Raw genomic sequence first — 27247 nt, 5'->3', positions numbered from 1 at the left:
TTTTTTTTTTTGCTTTTTTTTTTTTTTTTTTTAAATTTTGGAAATAAAAAATTAAAAAAAAAAAAAAAAAAGCAGAGCAGTTCTGGTCCCACTCATTTTTCCACACCTTGAGGACCAGCAAATTCTTTAATATGAGATTTTATTTGTACAAAGCAAAACTTCAAAACCACTCAAAAGCTTTCTTATTAACTGCTGTCAGTCCTTTGATTTACAAGGGCAATAAAGATCTGGAGGGGGCACATTTATCATGGCGCTCAGCACACCAGGAGCCATTTTCTCAAGCGGTAAAGCCAAGTGATAAAATGAGTTCTTTTGTTCTATAACCAAGACACATTCCCTGTTTTTAAAAATGTGCGTCGGACTTCTTGGCTTGTAGTTTGGCTGAGTTCCTCTGATACTCCGTTTGTAAATGAAAAATGGCGAACATGCAGATGCTGATGATGCATCTGGAAAAAAAAACAGACTTTCTGAAAGTCGACTTAGGTGTATTTGCCAGCTCTTTTTTCCAGCGCAAACTCTTGTATTATTTATTTTTTCACAGCACCTTTTAGTGTAGCGGGGTTTTTTTGCTTTGTTTTTTAAACTGATGTGATCACAGACCTCTGCAAAGCTGGTGAAATTGCGATTAGAAAGGAATTAAAAGTCCTCTCCTGACAATGAGGAGCCATGCTCTGGAGGCGTAGTGCTACTTCGCGAGTTTTTGTTATTTAATCTGTTTCTAAACTTGTTTGGGTGACTTTTTGGAGGCTGTTCTTTAATATAAGTGGATAGGAGGGAAAGTGCTCTTGTTCATACAAAAAAAAAAAAAAATCAATGACTTGTATTGGTACTTCATTAATAGACATAGCGGTGTGGGAGGAACGCCTTGCAAAAGTGAATGTGAGCGAGGGCTCGGAGTCTGACTGTGTATGCATATAAATAAAGCCAGTTTTGTCTGCTCCGTGTAAGTGCTGCCACCTCTGGTCTCTTCCAGATGTGAGAAGCACTGCTGGATGCTGGGCAGCTGACTGGCAAAAGCAGCAAGTCCAATTGTGCTCAGCTGTCTGGTGCTGTTGTGCAGGAATCTTCAGAACAAGTGTAGGAGAGCAGGTTCGCAAAAAGTACTTTTTAATGTAGCTTTGAGTAATATGATCCTAATTCTTAGCTTAAAACTAGGTAAGGTTTTGTTTAATGCTTTGCTTCAGTCGCGACGCTGTCGGAACATAAGGAAGAATGAGTTTGAAAAAAGGCAGCAGCATCAAACCTTGTTTGTATTTACCAGCACCACTGTGATGCCCATAGAGCTGCAGTAGTGCAGCAGAACCCATTTGTCCCCAGGTACTCAGGGTGTGATGGATGGGTTTGCAAGGCACTTTGGACAACAGCTTTTTCTTTGGTTTTATTCTCGGTTCCCTTTGTCGACAGAGGGTTTTTAAGAAAAAGCATGCTGCAAGCAGGCTGGTCTCGTACCAGAGCCGTGCGTTGCTCTCTAACACCATGTTGTCCGAATGAAAACCCTGAGCAAAGGACCGCAGGCACATCTGCCTGGAGGTTGGTGGTCCTGCCTGTGGTGGGGGTTGGAACCTGATAGTCCTTGATGTTCCTTCTGACCCAAGCCGTGCTATGATTCTGTGATCCAAAGTGAGGTCTTCAGGCGTGCTAAGTGCGTGTGGGACAAGTCTTCGCTGTATTCTACAATACACAGTGTGGAAGTAGCACTTGTGGTATGATGCTGCTCCAGCTTGTATGTCCCTGAAAGCACATCGTTCAGTCAGTGCTTGTTGGTGGCTGACTTACTGTGGTGCCTTATCCAGGAGGGAGCAGCTGTGTTACTGCTAAGTAAACCCCCCCCCCACAAATGCTGTGCTAACGCATGGAAGAAGGTGGCTTTGGTTGCCCTATTGTAGCAATCTGTAGCAGAGGGATCTGCTGTAGTTTTATGTTGGTATTTGAAATTTAGCAAGAACAGGCTTTGTCGAGGGGGCACACCTTCATGTATAGCTGTGCACTTCTGATACTTGCTGCATTGTAAAGCTTTTAGTCTCTGATATTTAAAGTTGGGAATTACAAGGTTTCATAGTTGGTTTTTTTGGTTGTTGTTTTTTTTTTTTTTTTTTAAACCCTGGGGCCTCTTTATGCTGTAGTGTCTTGAAAGAGCCTAAAGCTTTGGAAAAAACCCCACTGCAATACTTTTTATTTTATGAAGCAGTTTTGGGGTCAGTTTTTCTAAAATGAATGCTTTTATGTTGGATAGTTTAAAGACCATCTGTTAACCGAAACCAACCATAAGTGAAGTTGCAGTTATGTTTCCTATTAGTCTTGTATCTTTCCTATTAGTCATGTATGAAAGAATACAGAGACATCCAACAGAACTCCAAACAAAAATTGAAAAAGCAGATGTTGAAACTGTTGGCCTGTTGGTTTCCTTTTACAGGAGCAAGTAATTATTAACGAGTCACAAAATTAAGACTAGTTTTGTAAACTGTCATTTAGAATAGTGGTGAAGGTGTATTTCTGATTATTGCATGCTGCAGTTGAAAATGGAATATTTTACTTGGAGAAACTGAAGGCGATTAAAAAAAAAAAAAAGATCCATGACTGTTATGTCTGGAAGCATACAATAAAAGATAAAATAGAACATTTTAAATAGTTATGCACTTCTGGTCTCTCAGGGCTCATTTATTATGTTGTCATGGTGAGCAACAAATAAGAAAAAGTAAAATAAAAAGGCTGTTCCTTGGGTAGTTGTGACTTATCGGTAGTTACCTTTTACAAGAGTTCCATGCTGACTTAAGTAAAGATCTCTGAGGAAAAAAAAACAAACTTCATTTTTCGAATACGTTCAGCTAAGAGCTTACAGCCTTCCGTGACACCACCTGAATTATGATTAGTGTGCACTGCTGTGAGAATAACACTCGCTGCTGTTTAACAACAGTGTCTTTCCATAGAATTTCTAAGAGTCGGTAGGAAAATGAGAGGCAGAATTGAGAGCTGAAGGGGAATTAAAGCAGTCTGTTCTGAAGCCAGGATATTATCATCATTGCTTCTGTTTGAAGGAGGAATTAATGTGTACTGCAGATGCAGTTCCGTGTGATTTGCTCGAAAAATTTTTAATAGCTGTGTATGTTAAGCAGAGGGGCCTCCCTTGCCTGGATAAAATCTTGCAGCACATTTCATTCAGGCTTCCTCTTTTTTTCCGCCCTTAACCTGTAATTAAATACCAAAAATGTATGCAATTTTGTCTATACAAAGCTTCATTTCTCACGGAGCATGGAGGTAATTCATTGTTCTGCTTGCGTCCATCATAATGGAAGATGGCGCCTTGCGCTCGGTAGACGATGAGATGAAGATCGTTGGCCGTTAACAGCCGCGTCTGTCCTGCCCACATCAGATGCCGACCCAGCAGTGCTCCCTGCAGGCGGTGCTGCTGCTGCGGCTCCCCGGAGCTCCCGGCCCCCTCGTGCCCGGGCTGCAGAGGGCAGCTGTGCCCATGGTGCCATGGGCCCTGCGGGGCTGTGTGAGCTGCACCGGGATGTTGCGAGCGGGTCCGAGCGTTAGGAAGCGGTACTTCATTTACCATGGGTGCTGATGAGAAAACTTTCAGGCCTAAATACTCAGTTACTCAGATTTGATACAGTTTTGTCAGGACCCTTCTGCGCTAACCATGACATACAATTGCACTGAAGACACCCCTCCATATTTTATCTCAGGTCAAACCCAATTGGAGGCCTGTCTGCCAGGCACTTGGGCAGTTGATTTTAGCGACAGACTCTCGTACAATAAAATGTCAGGGAATCACCGTGCCAGCCAAGCCAGGACTGCAGAAGCATGAAGTGCTCCTTCGTGTTCAGGTGGGCTGGTTCCTCTCTTTTTTAGGGGTACCAACACTTACTAATGGGACCCTTTTCCTCCCCTGTTGTCCCAACGCCCTACTGTCACAATTTGAGAATCGGGGAAACATGCATTCTTTCTGAAGAACAAACTTCATCTGCTGTTTTGCTGGAAGCCTGAGAGGGGAAAAATATGGAAACAAATAAAATGAATCTCTGATGGCAACTATTTTCTTTTAGAGAAAGCACATTTTAGAATAGCATTTACAGAAACTTTATTGGTACTGCATTACAGTTTTTCAAAGCTTTTTCCGTAACTAACAGGAACTTAAAATGTATTTACTTTATTTCCACACTTAGGCAGTTGTAAATCCCACACAGCACAGACCTGCATTTTATAGACCAAATTTACTGCTGTTCTCGATGCTGTGCTGCATTGATTATGTTGCACTGAAGCATCTATGACAGGGACACGTGCCTGTTTCCCACACAGACTGAAGCAGGATGACAACTCGTGCTGAGGCACTGAGCCTGGCTGCCCCATCCCACTGCTCGCCTCCTTGGGTTCCCCTCTCCACTGCTCCCCCAGCGCAGCCCTGCCTGCACGCACCCGGCTCTGCTGCTGGGTCCAACCTGTCCCAGCTCTGGGGAACAAAACCCATCCCAGGCTAACTCTGCTTTTACAAGTGTGGGTTTTTTGTTTGTAAAGTATAAAAAAAACCCACAATATACGGAGTCTAAAGAATGTCTTTACACTTAATGTTTTGGAATTAGCCTGCCATTTTTATTACTGGTACGGAGTGGGCAATGGGAGCCCTTAGGTACCAGGAGCTCTTCTCAAAAGGTGCTTCTGATCGGCTGTATGGCTGTTAGTCTGCAGGTGTTTAACAGAATATGTAAAGGAGACTGATTTACGTAATGCTTTTAAGAATGAAATTGTAATCCCACCAGAATCAAAACAGAAAGAGTAGAGAATATGAAACGTACTTTTCCTTTGTCCCATTGTCCCATTTTGAATATCTGTCATTACTTTATTTTCTTAGGACTATTGAATGAAAATGTGATCGGTTTGTGTGTATGTGTAATAGTTATTAGGAGGCGGGAGACTGAAGAGTTCTGCAGAGGGGGGCTCTACAATGAAATGCCATAGTTAAGTGTAGTGAGGAAAGCACTGTACAAGGTGACATAAAATCACTGAATGGCAGCATCTGAGGTTGTTTATCTAATCAATAAGCTGATTGCTTTTCATTTAAAAAAGAAAAAAATACCTCAGAACACCTAAAAACCCTTTACTGGAGGTGCATCATGGAGACAATTACTCAGATGTGCTTTTCATATTAAAGCGTTGCATGCTATCTTTGTTGATGTGACATGCACGAGGGTTTATTAAAGATTACTTTCTTGGCTTATGGAAAAATGTTGTTCTAACTCATCCATTCTCAGATTCTGGTGATAGACCTTTTAATTTCCCTTTGCTCTTATTGGATTCTGGAAAAGGTTAATTAGTTATCCACTGAGCTTTTGATAGAAGATTTTTTTATTTTTTTTAGAATATAATAATAAGAAATGTTCTTCTGGGGTATGAAGGTAACACCACGAGGGGGTACTATAATTTTATCAAATTTGTCTTGGTAAGTCAGCTTATTAAGGTAAAGTGATTGCAGCCCACAGAGTTAATTTTAATATGCTAATACACCACAGCAAGTTGGGAACTTAACTAAAATGACACACAGTTAACTGTAATTTATAGAAGGCAGAGAAGCTTAGTAAGGTCATCTGTATATTACATTAGGATTGCGTAGAGGCTCACCAGATTCAGTGCAGTTCTCGTAGAAGCAGCGTTAGCTGCTGGCTGTTCACATCACAGCTTTGCACGAGGAACTCAGTGCAGTTCTGTGCAACCTGCTCTGTTCTCGTGTGAAGAGAATAATCCTTTGTGCTCGGAATGCAGAAAGCTAATGTCAGTTATGTTTGTGTTTTGGTGGTTTTAACACCCGTTTGAAGCTGTATATTTATTGGGACTTAAAGAGGTTGTTTTTTATTTGCAGTGGAAAAATTTGCCACCTGGTATGCTTCCTTTGGTGCAAGAATGACTCCTGATGGAACCTTTGATAAAATAACGCAACATGTTTTTGGATGTATTGGAGAGGGAATTGTTTCCGTGGCTGTGGAGAAGTTGGGCCCTGCTTCTGTTCGGTGTTTGAAGGGAAGGAGTGAGTGTCAGCACCATGAAACAGCCAGGGCTTTGGGTTGTTATGTCACTGTCATGTTCGTGTAAGTCCCTGTCTGCTGTGCTATAGAGGAGCAGGGTAACAAGGAATTGAGCAGAAACAGGCTTCTTGAAAGTCTTGCTGTTGTATTTGACTAGGGGAAGTAAAATAAGTAAATCAGAAGTAAAGAATGTGCAATCACAGCAGAGCAGAACTTATGGAAGACTAGTTCTAGCATTTTGGCTTTGTGTGGCCTATAGCTCTGTGGCTGCTTTATTTATCCGAGCAGCACTACTGTGTGTGAGAAGGGGAAAGAAGCCATAAATTCCTGCTGGGGTCTCCAGGTGCATCCTGCAGCTGTGAAGCACGACCACCAGTGGCATTGAGTGCTTGGGCAGCTGGGCGTGAGGTCTCCAGGTGCTGTGGAGCACACCAGAGAAAGGACTGAGAACTGTTACCAGTGAACTTTCTGTTCTCTTTGGAGGCTTTGATGAGATCCACAGAGAATCACGTTAGAAAACAGGAAAGAAAGAACGTGTCAGAAGAATACATTAGAAAATATTTTCTTCTGATTTCTACAGAAATAATTTGTCATTCCTGTGATCCTAGGGAGTGAGTTTTGCTTTCATCGGGAAGTTCCTGAGATCACTGTTTCCCCTCAGGAGATGGAAAACCAGATGGCACACCAATAAACGGTTGAGAGGCTGCCTTGCCAGGGACAGTAATTGGCAGTGATGTCACAAAATGTTGGGTTTTCTTCCCCAAATGTTTTTAAGGATGTTTTCCATGCCCATCTGCTGTCTGTTATTGAAGTCGACACATAGCATCTGTGTCTATGGAAGGGTATGCTAAGCTGGGGCATTATTGCAAGCTTGGTTCTGCTGCAAGGAGGTCAATGTACGAAACTCACAGTGACAAAAGGATCTATCCAGGTTATTAGTAAAACCTGCCAGATCTCTTCTTTTCTGAAACCCATGTATTGTGGAGGCCTCAGAGAAACAGGACTATGCTGATGGTGCCCTCACCAGTGGGACCCTGTCCTCACCTGATTTGTGAGCAGCGAGCAAATCAGCGTTAGCTGTGTGGTCTGCTGGGTGCTGCCTACTGCTGAATGCTTGCCCTGGTGTAAGGAAACATACTGAGAATGTTGAGCTTGGCTTTTTGGCATAGTGCATGGACTCTGACATTTTAGAAGGTCATAATGAGTCAGCTTTTGCAGAAAATGAGTCCTGTTCTACTGTGATCACTGTTTATAATGGTTTCCAGAAATCTGGCTTTCTTCTAGAAGCTGCACCCCAACAGAAAAGAATCAGAGCTTTGCCTTCCATGCCAGTTAAAAGCTGTTTATTCTTGTCGTGGCTTTCCGTGGTTGTTTCTTGTCTCTGTATTGGATGGGTGCCATCATCAGAACTCTGTTAATGAAGCTAGGTCCTCATCTCCTGTGACAAGAACAGGAGGCCACGTTTGAGGACACATTGAGAGCAGTGAAAGGGTATGATTTGGTGGTTATAGGTGCTGTCCTGGATAGGAAGACTGCAGACAAAATGTTGCAGAACTTAGAGGTCCGATAATTAGAGTATTTATTCCAGGAACCTTGAAGAATGTAACTTATTTTCCAGGGAAAAAAGAAAAAAAACCCAACAAATTAATGCATTCTAGATATATATAACAAATTATTGACATCAAATTATATGCATAATTAATTTTTTATTAAATGAGAGATAATGTATGCAATATTATGACAATCTTCTAAAATAACAAGTTTTAAACTTTACCAGCACCATGCACTGTGTCTCTGCTTCTCAGGGGGCTAATGTTAAAAGTGAGGCATTCAGCAATTGAAAAAGAAATTATAAGATTAGTCACTTGAGTAATTTAAACATGCAAATAAGTATCCCAGCTGTGTTGATACCAGATTTAGCTGAATTTACTGGGGCTGCTTTGACTTTATCACCCTAATTATTCCTGCTTTGTGTCAGACTTCAAAAAGACAAAATTATCTGTCAGAGAAGTTTCTCGTGGTACTGTATTGCCTTACTGTATGTTCACTAATGCTCACGCTGGCAAAGAAGTATTGCAAGTTTCTTTTCATTCTAATTAGCTGAACAAAGGTAATGAAGTCTCCTCTATCACTGCTTCTGTCAGAATACCAGAAATTTGAAAGCATCTGGATTCTACTTATTGAGCCGATTGAAGTATGATTTACATATGCTTCATAGCAAGCGGTGCAGTGCAAACAAGTGAAGTGTATTGTGTCTGAGCCTCTCTTGAATTCCGTAAAAGTTACCTGTGAGGATGAGTGAGTGCCAGATGTGCTGTGGGATGCACAAGAGCTGCTGCCCAGCTGGTGGCTCCTCAGCAGTGCTTGCCCTGCAGACACCCTCATGGCAGCAGATGGAGACGATGGACAGAAGGGAGACGGTGGGACGCTGTCAGCAGGCCCAGGAGCAATGGCTGTGTCTGCTGTGGGCTTGTGACAGGCATCCTGAGAAAGGCTGGGTTCCATGGGAGCAATGAGCATCTGTTGGTTGAGATGCTCCTGTGTAACAACTGTGTGATAGGAGAAGGTGAAAATACTTTGAAATGAGTTGGCAAACAGCTTCGGTGATGTTAAGGTGAGGATTTCAGTGGTGGAACAGCAGCAAAACAGTGGGGCCTTCTGCTAACTCCAAACTCAGTAAATGGTGAAACAGCTTGAAAATAAAGATGCATCCTTTTTTTTTTTTTTTTTTTTTTTTTTTTTTTTTTTTGTATATTGAAGAGGGTAAACAATACAGCTGTGAAGATTGTTGGAAATACCCAAGTCATGTTTGTCAGGACGGTATCTCTGATAAAAGCAGATTTTATTCCGATTGCAATGGCGGTGTCCCGCAAGCAGGAGCGCCTATGGACACAACATGACAGCCTTTAGACCCTGCTTTCTCCCCCTTGCCTCCCCCCCTCCCCTGTTTCCCCACTGGCTGCGTACTCCAGGTTCACAGTCTTATCAGAAGGTTTACATTTGTTATTTACGTGTTACTTTATTTGTTATCTGGTCAGTCAGCAGCCATCCTGTTGTTTCCAAGCTGTCTCGGTGCTCTCCTTGTATTGATACAGTGATTTTCTTTGAAGTCTTCGTTGAACAAAGAGCACTGGGGGATGATGCCAGGCCTTCCCACGTCTCTTCAGGCGCTTCTTGGGGGAGGCCATCACTTGTTCTCTGGTTTGCTCTCGTGCAGGATATTTTTGCAGTGTGTGACAAAATATACATCTATACACCTATATACAGAGTGTGCCTTCCTGGGAAGTTTCATCTAGAGGATAAGTGATGTAAGCTATCAGAGATCTTCCCCAAGTGAAGTAGGACTCCCAAAAAGAACTATGATAGCGGAGATCATGAAATTAAAAAAATATGTTTCTAATGCAGAAACCACATTTGATTCCCACAAGATGGATTTCTTACATTAACATAAATGAGTCAAGATAGTGATTAGTTGCTGTTTTTTAAATGGAGAAGAAGGTTGTAGGAGTTGTGAAGCTATAGGATGAAGACATGGTCAAGGCATCTAGTTGGATGAAAAGGCAAAGTTGTGTCCTAATGATGTCAGGCAGGACAAAGGAACAAGTTAGATTTGATGGAAGAGAAAAAGAAATGAGACTTGGGTGATGGCCATGTTATAAGTCTGAACAATAGAAGATGGCGATCATAGTTTGTGAAGGTGTGTCAGAAGAAACAAGGAATGCCTCAAGGCACGAACTGAAAGATGCGCTTTTGAAAGAGCGTAATCTCATGGTTGGGCACATGCATACCACCCTAAAGCCCGACTCAAAGAAGGTGTGTCGTTGAAACATCACAGCACTTGTGAATGTTGGCGGGTTCTCAGCTGTGTCTGAAGTCCATTCACCTCGTGCATCAAAAAAATGCTGCCAGTGTGGTTGCAGCTCTGATTTTCTGTGAGACCATCCCAGCATGGCTGACAAGCTGAGCGCTGTTTTCCCTTTGTCATCCGGGGACCTGACGGAGAGCTTAGTGATGCATTTCCTGAGGGGACCTTCAGGGTGCAGAACGCCTTCCTTTTGTTGTTGAGTGGCACACATTAAGCAAAGGAGGGCAGTGGGTCAGCCTCGGACCTGTTGTGCAGTCATCTGCTTGAGGTTTGCTGTGATAGTTGTACACTTGGCAATGCTCTGCCCCGGTGGTGGTGGGTTTTTTTCCAGAACAGTCTGCTTTCGTAGTGTCGATTTGGACATTAAAACATATCAGGTTATCATGAAAAAGGTATATTTTTACCAACAAGGTAAAATACAAAGGTTAAAATTTTTACCTACAGGAATCTAGTTAAAGATTGTGGGAGGACTAATTGTGGAAATAAATGTGTGAACCAATGGCACGTGCAGGGCTGCTTTAAGGAGGATCAGCCTTAAGAGAATGTTGGTGTAAGAAACCAAGGTAAGAAGTAAGAGAGCAGTCTCCATGCACATAACGTCCAAGAGCTCTTTGTTGAGCTTTGCTGGAAAAGCAGATGGACAAGCTAGTATTAAATTGATTTAGTCCTTCTTACCTGTGTTTAGATGAGCATTTAGAGGAAGTGATTTATTATTTTTTTTTAAGGTATTGTAACGATAAAAGGATGAGAAGCAAACTGACATTTCTTATTTTTTGGCACAAGTTTTTAAAATGCCCCCCAGGAACTGTTTGTAATAACCCCATTTTCCACATGTGGATAGAAATAGAAATAATCTTTGCAGTTAAGGGTGCTTCTTAATATCAGTTCAAGTAAAGATGCGCATAGGGCTTCTGCTCTATAAAAAAGGTGAGAAAAATAAGAACAAGTGTTAATTCACATACACAGAATTTGCGTTTGCACAGCAGGTGTAAATGTTACATTAATGCTGGAAATATCTGTCCTGCTGTGTAGTTTTCCTTCCTTCTTATTACTCGGCGGTTTGGTCTCGTATGAATGCACCATACTTATTTGCATGTTATCGCAACAGATTCCTCTTTGCCTTTAGTTATCCTATAAAGGGAAAGATACTCCACATGACCTCAGTATGCAAATGAAATCCTATAGCAGAAAAATCTTGGGTTTGGTAGTGCATTGTATCTATACATCAATGTTACTTTTTAGTCTAGGTTATTGGCTGCACACAAAAATGCTAAGTAAGAAGAATGTTATTAGGTATGCAGTGTCAAACACCTCTAGTTGTGGAAATGTCAGAAGTAGGCTTCAGCCAAAATCTCTCTGAGATTAAATGGGAAATTATCCTGGCCGCGCAGCTCAAGCAGCGATGATGTTCTTTGTGTGACACCAAATCCCCTGCCCTCAGCCTTCCAACGTGCACAGAAGGCCCATCTGGGAGCCTGCTTTAGCAGCTGGTTGGACTCGATTACCTCCAGAGATCCCTCCCAACCCCTGCAGTTCTGTGGTTCTGTGACGGCGGTAGGGTGATGAGAAGTCCTCTGCAGGACTGAGGCTGTGGCTGCAGGTCAGGGTTCTCCCCCTGGGTTTCTGGTGCAAGGTGGTCCCTGCAGCTGCTGCCTGGGAGGCTCTTGGTTGCACACAGCTTGTGGGATGCCGCAGGTGTTGGTAAGCTGAGGCAGGACTTGGCTGCTGCAAGAGATGTGCAGAAGAGCTCACTACTGTATTCTGAGATCCAGCAGCTGTTCGTGATTCTCACTGCCAAGAATGAGCAAACTGTGTAGTTTTTCCCTCATCTTTTATCTTACTGTTTGCCACAGGGTTGGCCACAAATGGAAATATTTGAATTCTGTGCTTTCTTCCAGATGAGGCTCAGGGGAGGAGAGCACAGGTATTTTTTAATGGTCACCTGCAACCAAAGGATTTTGGGCTCTGGCTCTGCTGTCCTGTCTGCGTGGAAGCAAAAATGCTACTCCAAAATGTGTTGCTAATTGAAGCTGGTGCTCTGCAAAGAATGAGTTGGATGAGGTGGCTTCCGAAATATGTGCTGCTTCCTCTTCTGACCTAGAAAATCTATTTTTTGTTCCCTGGTGTCACAGGGCCAAACTTTCTCTGGTGATTTTAGAATGAAGTCTGTAATTGTAATACTGTGTCAGATGCATTGAGGATTGAGTAATTACCATCTGTAAGCACTGCTTAATAACTTGTCTTCATGCATTTATTTTTCCTCCTTCTTGGAAAAAAAACGTGTTGATATTTTAAGCATTTTAGCTGCTGCTGCTTATTTTTTTGCTTCCTTTTATGACATAAAAATTCAGTTTGCTGGTTCATTTTGAGCCTGACTAGGAGGCAAGTTTGTTTATTTTGGCAGCTTAGTTGTAGATCGGCCAAGAGGAAAATGAAAAACTGTAGCCTGTGGGCATTCTGTGTGTGCTTATCTAAGTACTGCTGGGAGCGGGGATAACTGTCTTTTTCCTAGTGGTGAATCCAGTCTAAGCAGGGAAAAATACGGAGGAGAAGGCTCACTTGTTTGTCTCTTTGTGCTTGTTGTACTGTATTGGAACTCAGGTCTGCAGTGTGGGGTTGGCCTGTACTGGTGGTGCACAGTGAGTGGAGGCTGGGAGGGCATGAGGTGCTTCTGCCCAGTGGAAGTTTAAGTCAATGCAATCAGTGCGTTCTTCTTCTTCTCCTAATGTTTATGAAATAATCTGAGACTGGGTATCTCGTGTGGATGAGTATTAATCTAGCAGAAAATCTGGAAAAAAAAAAAAATTGGGCTCCTTGTTTGGTGTTGTCATTCCAAAAAAGGAATGCATTCCAAAGCGGTATCCTCAAGAGCTCTGCTCCACCTTTCACAATCAGGGCTGGGCGCTGCTGAGTTTCTCCCTGTGAGCCCCTGCACCTCCTGATCCACCAGCGCTGTCTGTGCTGCTGTGGGGACGTGCTGGGAGTCGTGCTGTGCCTGCAGAGCTCGGTGCCTGGGGGTGGCTGCTCAGCTGGGGCTGCTGAAGCCTGCCCTAGCAGGGATACGTGCAGTATTGCTGTGGGACTGCTGGGAGATGCTGAATACCTTCGGATTTTACAAATCCCGGGATGCTCACTTTTAATTTGCTACTGCATGGGGCAGGAAAATGGAGCACTGCCATCCAACTTGCATTAAAACACTTTAAAAATCTGTTTGTGTGGACTTCTCAACGTGCTTTATCTCTCGGCGTTGTGCTTTGCGTGCGCTTTGTCACCAGGGCGTGTGGGAATGTTTCTAACGGGATTAAACATGCAAGGTTAATTCATTATGAGTCTGTGACAGGCCAAATACTACTGATCTGCTTCTGTGTTGTTTTTTTTTTTTTTGAAGATACTAGAGAAGAAGCAGAAAGACATTAGGTTCAGGAAGTGATGGATATGAGTTTAACGACTTCTTAAAATGCTCCTTGCTAAAATGCTTTTATCCCAGCCTATAAAGACTTGGGTGTTGTTTTCTTATGCCTTTTTTTTCACAAATAAATTGTTCCTTCTGTTATTCTAATCACAGATGTACACTAAAGCATAATAAGATTTTTCTTTATGTGTCTGAGAAGAAAAATGTATTCTTTTGTTTCGAGAAGCCTGGCGGCTGGGCTGTGCTGGATGAGCTGATGGGAAGCTCGTTGCAGAGCCACTGAAATCGCTTTGACAGAAAACTCGTTCACGTGCCCGCAATCCACGTGCTCAGAAGTAAGGCTGCGCTCACAGCCAACGCGGAGCACAGCTCTCTGCTGGGGCTGGCGCTTCCGGCAGTGCCTTTTGTCTGCCTTAAGATCGCTCCTTAAGGGTGTCCGCCATTCAAAAAGGGCTCAGCTGTGCGCAGGCTGTGGAGAGGTTACCTTGTATCCAAGTGCAGTCTGTGTCCTGCCTATTTCTTGCAGTATTTTCCAGTTATTTTTCTCCTCCAAGTATTGGCAGACCCAGTGGAAGGCCTGCAAGCGCCTATGGGAAATAGGTAAATTCTGCCTAACTGCCCACCCTGTGTCTCCTCATCAGTGCGGCCCTCGCTGTGGGATGGGGCGGTGCCTGGACGTGAGGAGCACATCTCGTGTTAAGACATACTTGATGGGTTTTTCATGTTTGGAGAGCTGCTGGTGTCTGGGAGCGTCCTTCTGCTCCCTGGCCAGCCAGATTTTTGCATGTGAGCAGGAAAGCAGGAAGTCGGGGCTTTGGGAAATTGCAAAATGAATGCAAATTGAAAGTATTGGCAATTGATCTTCAATTAATCCCTTCCACAGCAGCACACCCAGAGATCTTTTGAAAGTCTCCGTGTGTGTCATAATTAAGTAATAGAACTTTCCAAGCAGATGTGTTATTTCTTGCTTTAAAACATGAAGAATTTTTTACGAGTTGATACAAAACCATAATTGGTTTAATGTCTTTCATTGTTTCAGTTCCTTTAAGCTTTCTTTAGTTCCTTAAAGCTGATTTTTTTTCCTTGTCTGCTACCTGTTCAAATGTTTCTTTAAACAGTTCAAAGACTGTTGGATTTCTGTATCTTAGTGTGAAAATAACATTCCTTTCAACTTCATCTCTACTCAAAGGGGCTTCTCCAGCTCTTTAGTTGTTTGGGAATGCACACATTTGATGCTTTGTATTCCCATTGATACCTTCACAAAAAATGGCTGCAGAGTCGCATGAGGTTTTGCTCTGGATGTGCGCACTCAGTTTTGACTCGAGCCAATCGTTTTCTCTATTGTGGCTCATGCAATTAGGGGCCATTTTGGTCTTATTAGCACTGTGTGAAGAAGGCACGTGGCCACAGAGAGCCTCTTATTATAAACCGTGACTCAGCTCTGAGCATCCATGACTCACCCACGCTGATGTCGTCCTTTGTCTGCAAGGGGGTGCTGGGCTCTGAAACAGGTTGTGATGCCTTGTGGTCTTGATTTGAGTGAAACTTTGTTATTTGTGAATGGCAGAATTCCTGAAGTGTAGTCATGTTAACAGGAATAGGCCCTATTTCCAGAAAAGGAAATGGGACCTTTTTTGGGAAGTTTGGAAGCACCTTGTTTGAGTGATCCATGTATGAGTCTGGACCACCTGTGCCAATGAGTGCAGATCTCTACATGCTCACAGCTATTGAGAAATATTTTCAAATTGTCAGAGAATTTAATATGGTAAACTTGAATGAATGAATGCACTTAGAGATTACTTTGCCTTAGCTCCAGAATTTGTGGGAATGCAGAGCCATGAGGCCAGAAGGGAGCTGGAGCACCACTGGTGGTCGCCCGTGGTGTGGGTTGTTCAGAGCTGTGTGTGCTGTGCGGGCCGTGTCCCCATCGCAGCTGTCGTCCCCATCGGTCATCACTTTGCACCCTGTGAAGTACCCACAAGTGTGTGTCCTCTGTTCTTCAGGTCTGCTTGCTGCAGTGTTGGAAGAGCCTCTGCTCTGAGGGTAGAAGAAAGCTTCTTAGAGCCGTGGCGTCATTAAGGTCGTAAACGACCTCTGAGAACACCAACCCACCCCACCGTGCCCATAAGCGCACCCTGCGGTGCCACATCTCCGCAGTCCTCGAGCACCCCAGGGACGGTGACCCCATCACTCCCTGTTCTGCTGCCTGACTGCTCTCTGGGAGGAGAATGTTTTCCTAATATCCAACCTGCCCCTGCCCTGAGGCCATCCCCTCCCGGCCTGTCGTCCCGTCGCTGTAACCTGGGAGCAGAGGCTGACCCCCACCTCGCTACAGTTTCCATTCAGGGAGCTGGAGGAAGTGATATTCCTCTCAGCTAACATAGCTGTACAGCACCTAGGATTAATAAGTTAAAGTTCTTTTTGTGTGTGAGGCTGAATTGTGGTCAGTGCTTTGTCAATATGAGTTGTGTGGTTCAGTGCTTTTAAAAATGGTTGTTGCCCCTGTGCTTGGTGTAAAAATACACCTTATGCCGCACAAGCTACCTTTATAAAGTACATAAACAGGGTTTTTCATCTGTGCTCCATTTACTGTTACATTTTGTTGTCTTTGCCATGGGCATTTAAGACCGAGATGTTCTAAAGAGCCCTGCATGAAATTTTAAAGAGGCCGGACCTTTCATCTGCACACCAGCAGGACACCAGATAGATGAACAAGAAAGAAAGAGAAATTGTTTTTGAAGCAATAGCAAAAAAAAAAAAATAATAATAATAACAGTAGAAGCAATTATTTTATCAAAGGTTTATTTTCTTTCTTGTTTTTTTAAAGACCTTTCCTCTGTTGAAGTTAGCTGCCTCCTTACATATGTTTGATTTGTGTTTTTCACAAGGTCCAAATGAAAAACGTCAGCTGAAAGATGTGTATTGTTAATGAGCAATCACAACGGTAACGGTGATTTCAGTGAATTTTGGCGCTCAGAGTTGCAAAACTCTGGTCTTCTATTCTGAAAACAGGCTCGTGTTTCCCTTTCATATTTCAGTCTGTTCCTTGACTATGGAAAAGTCTTTTCAGAGCATTAAGAGCTGAGTTAGTCTTGGCCTCGTTCCTTCTTGTACTGAAATAAATGGTGTTTCTTAGAATGCCGAGCTGCATCGCCATCCCTCGCTTCCCCTCTTGGGGCAGTTCAGCAGTGATCTCCCCTCCTGCAGCGTCACCCTGTGCCACAGCCCTGATGCCACGGAGATGGGTGTCCTCTCGTCTCCTCCTGTGGCAGAGGGCACCGCTCGCTGCCTCGCCTGCTGGGAGCATCCTGGGGCAGCTGGAGTGGCCTTCTGTAGGACGGCAAATGCACGTTTATTGCACAGCAAACGGGGCGGATTGTGGAGAGTGCAGGATTCCCTCCGTGCTGGTTTGGTGCAGGAAAAGGTCAGTGAGAGAGCAGCGGTGCGAGCAGGGACAGCGGCAGGAGGAGGTGGGGAGCAGGCTGGGCCCGGCTCAGCACTGGGCGCCGGCTGCGTGCGCCGTGTTGGGCGGCTCATTTAGGAGGAAAGCTTGGAGAAATTTAAAGGTACCAATAAATGCATCCCATGTTCCTCAGTTTCAAACAAATGTACTTTGTATTATTAAGTGAGGCAAGTGGGCAGAGAAGGGTTTTTTTTTGTGCTGCCAATAAATACTGAAGGTGGAATCTTGTTTGAATTAAAAAGGTGTGTGCTGGGTGAAGGAGATCTATGGAGAAACGTAGGGCTGATGCTTCCAGCAGTCCATACTGTCTTTGCTGAAAGGCATATTTATATCTTCCAGACCAGTAATTAATCACTCAGTGGGATTTTTTGGGACGTGCGTTCACAGAAGATCATTTTGTACTGCCAGGAACCACAAAGCATGGGCACAATTAAAACTCTGGTTTAATTTATTAGGTAGAGGCATGGAATGGGAATGTTTTAAGCGATGTTGACAGGCCAGGATTTCAGAACTACTTTCTTTTTTTTTTTTTTTTTTTTTTTTTTTAATAGAAAACAAATGCTGTTCCATACAAAACTTAAATTACATTAATAGCTGCTTTCTAATGCATTACTAGAAAGAAAACAAAGCTTTTGGCATTAATTAAGATGTGAAGAAATGTTATAATTTTAGAGAATCCATTTCAAAGTTGTCTATTTGTAAGAAATGAAAGGTGGTGCCTTTGGTCAGGCTCTCTGTAGGAGAATGCTGCTTCCTCTGTAGAACTTGCAGCCATCTCTGGGCAGTTCTGTTGCTTGCTGGGGCTGACCCAGGAGTGGGACGTGGCTCTGGCAGTGCTGCAGGTGTGCCTGGCTGCAGCATTGGTGCCTGTGGCAGGAGTGGTGGATGGAGCAGGGCTTTTCTATAGTGGAAGTTCCTGAGATGCTCACCGATTTCCTTCTGGTGGTTATGACTTCTATTTTCATTTGGTTCTTCTTCTGCTTCAAATAGGAGACATAAAGGTCTCAAAACCACAGGGTTACGTAGGAGATAATTTAATAGGAATTTCAGTCTGCTTCCTTCCCATCAAAGCAACTCAAATACTGTAAGTGTAGAATATAGCTTGTGTTTTTGTGGTCTTGGTCTCAATGCTCTGTGAAATGGCATTGCCCTTAACATGGGGACGTGGGGCAGGGCTGTACAGTGAGCAGCTGCCAGCCTTGTGCCACCAGCTCCCCCAGCACAGCCAGTCTGCAGCCCAGTAGGCTTCCATCACCCAATCCAACTGTGATGTATTGGGTTTGAGAAATGCTGCTGGTTTCAAAAGCTGCCATAAGAAGTCATCTTGCTGATCCGTGGATTAATAGAAGCATGCTTCCTTTTTGGGACCTTAAAAAGAGTTAGAAATAGTTGTGTGATCAGTGCTTTTGAGGCATTATGACATGTATTCTGTAGACTATTTTCTTGTTATTTGTTGCTTTATGGCTGATTGGAAAGAAATATATGTGTGGATTGAAATGAAACTCTAGAGGAGTCCAGTTCCAGCTGGAAGCCACAGTTTGCATCCTTTCCCATCCCTCTGGCTCTCCCATTGCCCCAGCAGCTGCAGCGCTATGGGCTGCCCAGGAGAAGTGACTGGGACAGGGTCTGTCCCATGGCAGCTGCTGCAACAAACCAAGGAGAGTTCTGCAGAAATACCAGTGCTCGGGGACTGCTGCAGTCCTGTTGTGCATGACCTGAAGGATGCTGTGTAGGATCTGAGTTTGGCCATGCAGGATTTAGGTTTGTGAGATTCTCTCTCTGTGCCACTGCAAATGCCTCTGGAATGCTGTCCCTGTCCTGTGTCAACACTTGAAGGGTGCTGAAAAGGGCACACTGAAAATTCAGGAAGATGATTAAACAAGTGGAAAATGTGTCTTATGGTGACAGATCAAAAAACCCAAAACGAACCAAAACCAAACTCCGAGCTTCTTATGTTATCAGAAAGACACGGGGTGACTTGAATGTGGTCACAAGGCGAGGGAAATCTGAGAGCAGAGAGCTCTAAAAACTAGCAACAAAAGGGATAATGAGATTCAGTGAATAAGATTAAAGGTAGACAAAAATTTGTCTAGAAATAATGCATGCGTTAATCAGGCAAGGTGATTAATCATTGGAACAGCCTAATGGCCGTTACGGTGGATATTTTAAAATCAAGATAGAATGATTTTCTAAAAGCTGCAGTTGAAGTGCAACTATTGAGCTTCAAACTGGAAGTAATACAGAAAATTCCTGTGGCCTGTATTATGCAGAGTGTCAGATCACATCATCGCAATGTCTAGAGTCCTGTGAATTAACAAGGCACTTTTGTTTCTGAATAAACATGACCTCTAATAATTTTCTGTTTCTTGAATAATTCAGCAGTCCTGCAGTTCACTGTTTTTGATATGTTTTATTCCATCACTGCGAATTGTCTGAACATGGGATTTCTTCAGTGATGATCCAAAGTACAGAAAATAAATGATAATGGAATGAGCTGTCAGAAAAAATATATTAAAAAAAAAATAATCCTGTACAGTTCTGCCTTTTTGCGTATCCCTATCCGCTCTTCCCTTACATCTGCAGTGCTCTATGCGGCTGTGGCACCCCGTGTCACACAAGGTGTTATGCAAGGCTGGAACGATGAACCCAGCTTTAATTTTGCTGCCTTTTGAGAATGTCACAACATTAATGTGGTCTGTTTTATTATTTGGTATTTACCGTGTCAATGTGTGTGCACTGTATTAGCTTAATGAAAGCGCAGCGGTGGGATGAACTGCGAGGAGCTGAGGGAGGTGACAAAGGAAATAAAGGCTTCTTGGTTTCAATGAACGGCGCAGCACCGCGTGCCGCCAGGAAGCTGCTCCTCTCGCAGGAGTGGTGCAAGGCAGCATGAGAACAATGAGCTGCCATCACAAAGACACAGCGCCGTCAGCGGCTGGGCTGTCAGCCTACATCACAGGCGTTCCTTTTGGAAATGGCTTTGAAGGTTATCTTGGAAGAGCTTTCCAAATTGACTTCACTTTTCAAGTGCAGAAGAATTGATGGATGGACGGAGAGGCAGTCAATGACATTAAATGTGAGCAGCCAACTGCATGAGCAGGGCTTTTTATACAGGGCATCACGCAGCCATTTAATGGTTACTGTGATGTGGTTCCACGTTGTGCTCTAAGTTCTGGAATGAGAATAAGCACATGGGGCTTTGCCTCTTCCGTGCATGACCTCCATCAGTGGTGTCTCCTAAGCACGGTTCTCCGCAAGAAGCTGCAGGCTGGCAGCTCCCCCAGGCCCAGGGCAGAGGCGGTGTGTGTGACACACAGACACAGCGCCGTCACTTGGCTCCGCAAGGTTCTCCTTTATTGGTTAAGATTTCAAAAAGAGGAAAGATTTTCAGTGATTTCCCTGCTCCATGGGAAGTGCAGGTGAGTCTGAGCTTTGCTCTGCTGAGTGCGGAGAGCATCCAAGGGCACGGCACAGTGCTGTGTGGTGGTGGCACAGCCTGGCCCCATGGTGGAGAGCTGGTGACACCTGAACTTCCAGACCTACAGCCAGAGATGGCAATATGAAGAGTTTTTTCATGTGCAAAAATAATTTAATTTTCAGAGCAAATCTGCCTGCAATTTAAATCTATTCTAAAATAACATGTACAGAGACTGTTCCATTGGGATTTCATTTATGAATGGACCAGATACATTAAAAAAAAAATGTACAAGGAACCACAAACAGATTTTCAAAGCTGTTCCAGGGCAAGTAAAATTTCTGCATGATTTACGGGATTCCAAGGGGGAATACTTCACAGCGTGGGTCTCTGTTTCTTCTGGGATGTAAGGAGGCATTTGTTATGTGTGTTTCCGTACCTTAAGAAGCAGGTATTACTCCATGCACGAGTACCAAATGGTTTTGTTCCTGAGTGGAAGGAGTTTTATTGCACTGCTGATGTCACAGGTCAGGAGGCCGGGGGACACCTGTTTGTTTGGCTCTTGCTGAGGACTCGGTCTGCTGACATCTCAGGAGATTTATTCGTGCACTGGAAATTGCAGATGACAGTTTCTCTGACTTTCTTTTTAGATTCATGGTTTGCAAAGGTTTTCTCTTAATGAACTGTTAATTCATAACAGTATCTGCTAGTGATGTAAAATAGAAGTCTGCTGCCTTCCAAGCTGGTTTGCATTGTGCTGGAGTTTGCAATTTTTAGGAGAAAAGGATTTATTTCCTCATGAGATTTTGTTTTTAGATCTCAGACTTTCTTGTGAATCTGTTAAAACTCGCTTCTGGTTAATATTTACACAAATACATACAACATCTGAACAGTTGTGTGTGCACTTCTGCACTTCTGTAAAATGCGTTATCTCATATATAAAGCCCCACAACTGCACCTTCAGAAGCTGCGCTGACACTGAACCAGGCAGGTGCAGCACAGCCTCCCCCTGCTCTGAGCTCAGCTTTCTCTAGAAACCCACAGACACTGATGCACAAGTTCACAGAGCTGGGAAGCATGCTTAGGGTCTGTCTTGTGGTGTGAAGCGTGCAGCTACCTAGAATTATAACGTCACAGAATAATACCTTAGTGGTACGGCTATGTGCCTGCGTTGAGCATGACACAGGTGGAAACAGGAATACCTTTCTGCTGCAGCATTGGGATTGCTTTTCTGCCTGGTTACCCACTGGGATGGGAGCTAGAGGTTGGGAGCTGGGTGCTGTGTGCTTGTGGCCATGAGGAGGAGCAGTGAGCTGCCTGGGAGGAGAGGCTGTGGCTCTTATGGGGATGTGTGATGTGCTGTGGGTGATGGATGAAGAAAATTACCTTGGCTGTAACGCTTCAGATAGGCTGCAGACAGAGCAAGGGTGCATTTGTCAAGGGTGGAGAAGAGAATGCTGCATCTCTCCTCTAAAGCCTGGGAGTTCGGCAGCAGTCCCCTGGCAGTTCGATTTGACCATATGAGATGCCCATTACTTTCAGTGCTCGGCTTTTCTCCCATAAAAAAATGTGATTTTTAATTGTAAAAGAACACTGAATTCCATTACGAGCCTTTCATTTACCTCTGTGACATCCTCGTGCTGTTCAGGCCGTAATGCTGTGGCCTTCTGCAGGCTCACGTGGTGGATTTTGGGTCTGTGCGTCTTGGTTCCATAGGAGGAAAGCGGGCAGGTGCTGTTTGCTGCTGCGGATATTGAAAGGTTTGGTGCTGAGCTGGGCAAAACGCTCTGCAGCCAGGTGTGGTCATGGCTGATGTTGCAGCTTTTTCTCTGCGCAAACACGTGAATCCTTTCTGCTTCTGAGCAGCAGTGAGCACAGCACCAATTCATGAAGTGGGTTCACCAGAAGCGGAGGAAAGCTGGAGATGAAAGGGCCGCGGGGCTGGAACAGCCTGCAGAGATATTGCATGTTTATAGCGGGCTCTGCAGGAATCATGGGTGTTTATAAATGAGTTCAGAGGGATAATGTGTATGGAAATATGAGTCCGGAGGGAGGGTATGTATTCAAAAACTATCTACTGTATATAGCATAATAATCCTGGTATTTCATAAACTCGTAGGAAAGTATTAAATAAAAATAAATTACAAATGTCTGTGGCTTGATTGCAAATCATTTCAGAGGAAAGGGGGAAAAAGTCCTTCTCAAAATGTGGAAACCATCTTGTGCTAAACGGCACCAGAAAAAAAATTATAATTGTAAAAAGTAAATGTCAGTTATAGTTATTACAGTGGCCATATTGTTTCCAATAACAATTTGGCATTTTATTTCGTCTGTAACAATCTACAATTTAAATTTAAAATAAAGATTTTTTTCTTATTTCTCTCTGAAGTTGTGTGCCAAGCACAGCAGAGCAGAATGTAACATCTGCTGATGATTAAAACAAGCTTTCCTATGGGCCCTGAATACAAAGTAAACATGGATTTTATCCATAGTCAACAGCATTTACAAATGTAAAGGGAGGAAGCTACTGAGTTTTTGAAGAATGAGCTGTGAGGGAGGAAATATAAGTATGGGACGGCAGATGGCGATAATTAGTTCCATATCGTGAAGGCTTCTATTAAAAAATAAAGAGGACGGAGCCCTGTGCTGTGTTACTGCAGCACCCCTTGTGTGCTGCACGGCCCTGCGGGGCTCTGAGCAGAGGCTGCTCTGCTGCTCCCACAGCACTGCTGGCACCAGGCAGCCTGGGGTAGCTTGCTGTGTGGGCACACAGGCCGGTCGTCGTGTTTTGTCCTGCCCAGCTCAGGGTTAGGGGCAGGGTGCTGGAGGTTGAAGGCAGCTGTGCCTTGCTGATCCCCTGGCCTTGTGCTGGGGCCGTGTTTAATTGTGGGTTGCTCAGTTCTCACCTTGGTGCTCAGTTGTCATCATCAAATCGTAGCTTAAATTTTCTCTCCGAGGCAAAATGCTTTTGCCTGCTCCTAGTCTGTGTGTATGGTCCACGTGTTTACTACATTACTCAGGGTAACCATAACTAAGAACTAATAATTGCTGCTGGAATAATTTAATTTCTTAGGGCTCTGCTCAGCCCATTTCTTTTGTTTTAAGTATTTTTGTTTTTCCAGTAATACTTAAAGCACACCAAGTGAAGGATCGTAAGGAAATGCAGATTGGCTGCCATTTATCCACTTCCCAGGAGCAGGACCAAGCTCCTGCTTCCAGCGTGTCAGCTGCTCCCAAGCTTGCTTAAGAGTTTGACTCGTTCAAATTGGGGCTGTTTTCACAAGAGGCCACATTTTCTATCTTTATTTTTTCTTCTCCTGTATTTTGCAGTGTTCCAGTCAACACATTACTGTGGACTTCTTTCCTGTTTCTAATTGCATTTTCTCCTTTCCTCGCTTCCGTCTTCCTTCAATTTTCTTTCCAACTGGAAGTGGTTACGGCTGAGCTCCCCATGCCGGCACCTGAGGAGCTGCTTTGCGCGCCGCACAAACACCCAGTTTGTTCATATCCCTCTCTCTCGTTTCCCCCTTCTGTCCTTTTGTAATTACCGGAGGTGGTAACAGCTCTTAAGAGCCCTGTCTGTCTCCCTGGAACCAAATGCCTTTTGTTGAAAATTAAGGAGAGGCTTCAAAAGTTCCAGCTCTTTCAGCTATGAATTATAGCAGTCCTCCAGCAGAAATAGTATGTTGATGATGGATCCCATTACGCTGAATGACACAGGGTGTAAGTACTCTTTCGTGGTTAAGAAGGAACACGGCCATTAGAGATGTGTGTGGGGGGCTGTCTGCCCTCCTCCCCCAGTGCACATCTGGGCAGCTGTGCCCCACATCTGGGCAGCAGTGTGCGAGGGGGAGGCACTGAGCTGCAGTGGCCGTGACTGAGCTGGAAGGAGACCATTGTCACAGTGATAGGAAAAACATCCGTCGTGCTGAAATGTCAAATGCGAAAAGAATTCATTGTGGAGTTCAGGATGGTTTTTAAATTGCTGGAAGAATACGTGTGAATAATTTTAGCTAAAATGAAACTAGATTTAAACCAAATACACATCCAGATCTGCTGAGACGTTGGGCAGACGTGTTGGGCAGAGTTTTCCAAAACTCACAACTGTAGCAAAGTCTACAGGTAACAGATATTGTGCTTAAATGTCCAACTTCAAAGAGAAATGACTGCAGAAGCTGCTGTGCTTTCATTTTTAATTAAAAATTTGAAAGTCTTACCTGAGCGGACCCGAGAAGTTAAAAAGCAGTAGACAAATAAAATGTTATGTCTTTTATTGTCTTTGAAGTTGACTCCTGCAGCTGCCGGATCCTGTTTCCTTGTGCTTTTGGACACGGCTGTGGGTGGGAGTGCTGCAGCAGGCTGTGGTGCCTGTGGGGACCTGGCTGCACCCAGGTGTCACCACTTGCTTGCCATGGGGGTACCGGGGCCCTCTCAGGACATGGCTGCATCCCTTGGTGGGCTGCTGGGGGTCCATGTGCCTGGCCAGGCCTCCCCATGATGGTTACAGAGTGTGACCAGAAGGTCCCTGGACTGGCCCTGGCTTTCTTTTCAGTAACCAGCTTCATCATTCTCTGCTTCTAATTACAACTTTGAGTCAGTTGCACGTGTTGAAAATCTGCTTGTGGAGAATTTATTTAACTGATAAAAATTAGCCTGAAGTTACGTGTACCTGAGCAGCTGGGCACTGAACTCTGTATTCGCCAGCTCTAGTCCCCCTGCCCAGCACAGGGTTCTGTTCCTCAGAAGCTCCTGCTAAGGCTTGCCGAAGGCTGGCCTCAATCCCCTCTAATAAAAGCCATTATTTTTTGCTTCTGCACAGCTTGGAGCCAGGCCGCAGTACAGGATTGAAGCACCTTCTAAGACTTACAGATGATCTCCTGCTTTTGGGAGATGGAGGCCAAACTTCTGTTTTGTTTATGGTTTTGTCTGTGTGTCGAGGTGCTGCAGCCCATGGTGGTTGTGCCCACCTGGTCGGGCAGGGAGAGCTGATAGGGTACAGCAGGCCCATGCCCTGTGTGTTATAATGGGTCTTGTGTGTGTTTCTATTGATGGTGTGACCCAATTCTCCAAGATCTACCTATGGAAGGCAGGGCTTGTTGCCTTCTCACCTCTGTCCAGCAGCGAGGCTCTGCTTGGGACCAGCTGCTCGGGGGGCTCGGTGCCCCCACCCACTGCCCTGGGGCAGCCACCCGCACCCGAGCCTCTGGCTCAGATTCTGACAGTGCTGCAAAAGCTAAAAATCAATGTTTGTTCGACAAGACTCTGTACAAAACATTTGTGACTTGAGTTAATTTTATTCCCATCTTCTAATATTTTATTGATCAAACTCTCTATTAACTTTCATTACTTTCTGGTGAGGATTGATGTCAGGTTAAGTAATCTGTCGTTACAAGTCGTCTCACCTGCTCTCTGTGAGCATGGGTATAATCTCACATTCTTCCACTGTTCTGCAATGACCCTTGTTAACTTTTTCAGTTCACGTTGGCAGATCAGAGATCTCTCCTGGCAACTCTTTTGCCATGTGGCAGCACGAGGCGTCCAGGGGCTGTCAGGTTTTAGCTTGATGCTCCCCTAGGCTAGAAGTACACCAGGCTGGTTCGCTGCCTTCATCCCATGTGGGAGTGCTGTCTGGGTGTTTCCTAACAGTGTTCGTGGAGTGCTTCTGTTCTGTTTGTACCCTTATTTGTAACACGGCCATCTCACTCTAACAGTAATCTGTTCAGTCCTTGGAATTCCTTTTGGTGCTGATGTGCCCAACTCTTCTGTCCTATCCTATGTTTGGCTACCTGGATGTGAGCATCTTCCTCCACTTCTGCGAGGGATTCCACTCCAGCCTCTTTCAGGCCAGCTGGACAGCATCTCACTAGCAGCACTCATTAGCATTAAAACTGAAAGTGTGAGATTTGCTCGCTGGAAATAGAGATTGAATTATCAGTTGATTGAAGTTGATTCAGAGTCTCAAGAACAAATAATCATATGACTTCTTGCAAAAAAATTGCCTTGCAGCAACTTTAAAATGCTCAGATGTCGACAGTGTTTGAGGTTTTGTTGTTTATATATGTCGGATGGCCTGCATGCTACATTAAAACAGGTATGCAGGCAAGACTTCTCCTTGCATTTTTGGTTTGATTTTTTTAACAGATTGTCAGGATGGTAATCTTTTGTTTTATTTGTTCTCGTACTACAATAAGATGCCTACCTTTAGGTTGCTCTGAAGTTTTCTCTTTGAATGTTTAAAAGAGAAATGCTCAGGAGATTTATGGATAAGGTAATAAAGAAATATTGCAGCCTGGTACTGAGGGTTAAATGCATTCACTTCCTTCTGAGCCACACAAAACCTGCAGGAAAGGCTGAGACTGCTGTGTGTTCATCTCCTGAAAACTGGCTGCCTTGGCCTTGAGTAGAGGGCTGTTACACGGCCAGCTTCCCACCAGCAGTCTTGAAGTTTCCTGAGTGCTCTTCAGTAGGAAAAAAATGTTGGTGCTACGAAAGTGATGTGCAGGGGCTCAAGGTTGCCCTGTAGATGTGGGTCTTGTGGTAAGGAGCTTGGACCTGATCCGAGTCCTATCCCAGTGTTTGTGGTGGTACTGATACAGAAATTGTTAAATGCTTGCAACAGGTCTGGCAGGGGAGGAAAAGTAATATTTCCTGCATGAACCTTCCCTGTCTGCAGACACTTCCCCAGTTGCCCAACCTAGAAGGAAGGGTTCCTCTCTGAGTGCTGGTGAGCGCTGGTTCTGGGGGTATAGGTGGAAGTTCTGTGCACCATGGTGGAAGACTCAATAAATGATGAAGACTGAGAACAGTAAAGGCAAAATATTTATTTTTATAATGAGATTTGGTGTACAGCCATGTACTGATCCTACATTAATTCTATGCATTTTCTTTAATATATTTTAATAGCTCGAGTGATGAAGTAAACGTCGTTGGACTGATCTTGCAGAGTGAGGAGTAGCGAGGAGGAGGTTCATACAGGTATGATGTCAAATTGTTCATAAAAGTGGGAAGGAGAAAAATGAAATTCAGCCTTGAAAAATACAGATGGTATTGCTGCCTGTGTATGAAAGTAATA

General features: G+C 44.1%; 1 long non-coding RNA gene across 2 annotated transcripts in view; it reads left to right on the top strand.

The window, feature by feature from the left end:
• Nucleotides 1-27247, top strand: part of LOC122188021 — a 73706-nt gene that overhangs the window by 4218 nt on the left and 42241 nt on the right. For both annotated transcript variants that reach the window (XR_006181457.1, XR_006181458.1), the window contains exon 2: nt 27079-27150. This is a non-coding gene — a long non-coding RNA (uncharacterized LOC122188021). The remainder of the gene's footprint in view (nt 1-27078; nt 27151-27247) is intronic.

Source organism: Lagopus leucura, unplaced genomic scaffold (genome assembly GCF_019238085.1).
Source record: "Lagopus leucura isolate 7727_CA_CO unplaced genomic scaffold, USGS_WTPT01 Super-Scaffold_100053, whole genome shotgun sequence".
NCBI classification, from domain to species: Eukaryota; Metazoa; Chordata; class Aves; order Galliformes; family Phasianidae; genus Lagopus; species Lagopus leucura.
The sequence above is the reverse complement of the archived record's forward strand: the minus strand, read 5'-3'. Positions and strand labels throughout refer to the sequence as shown.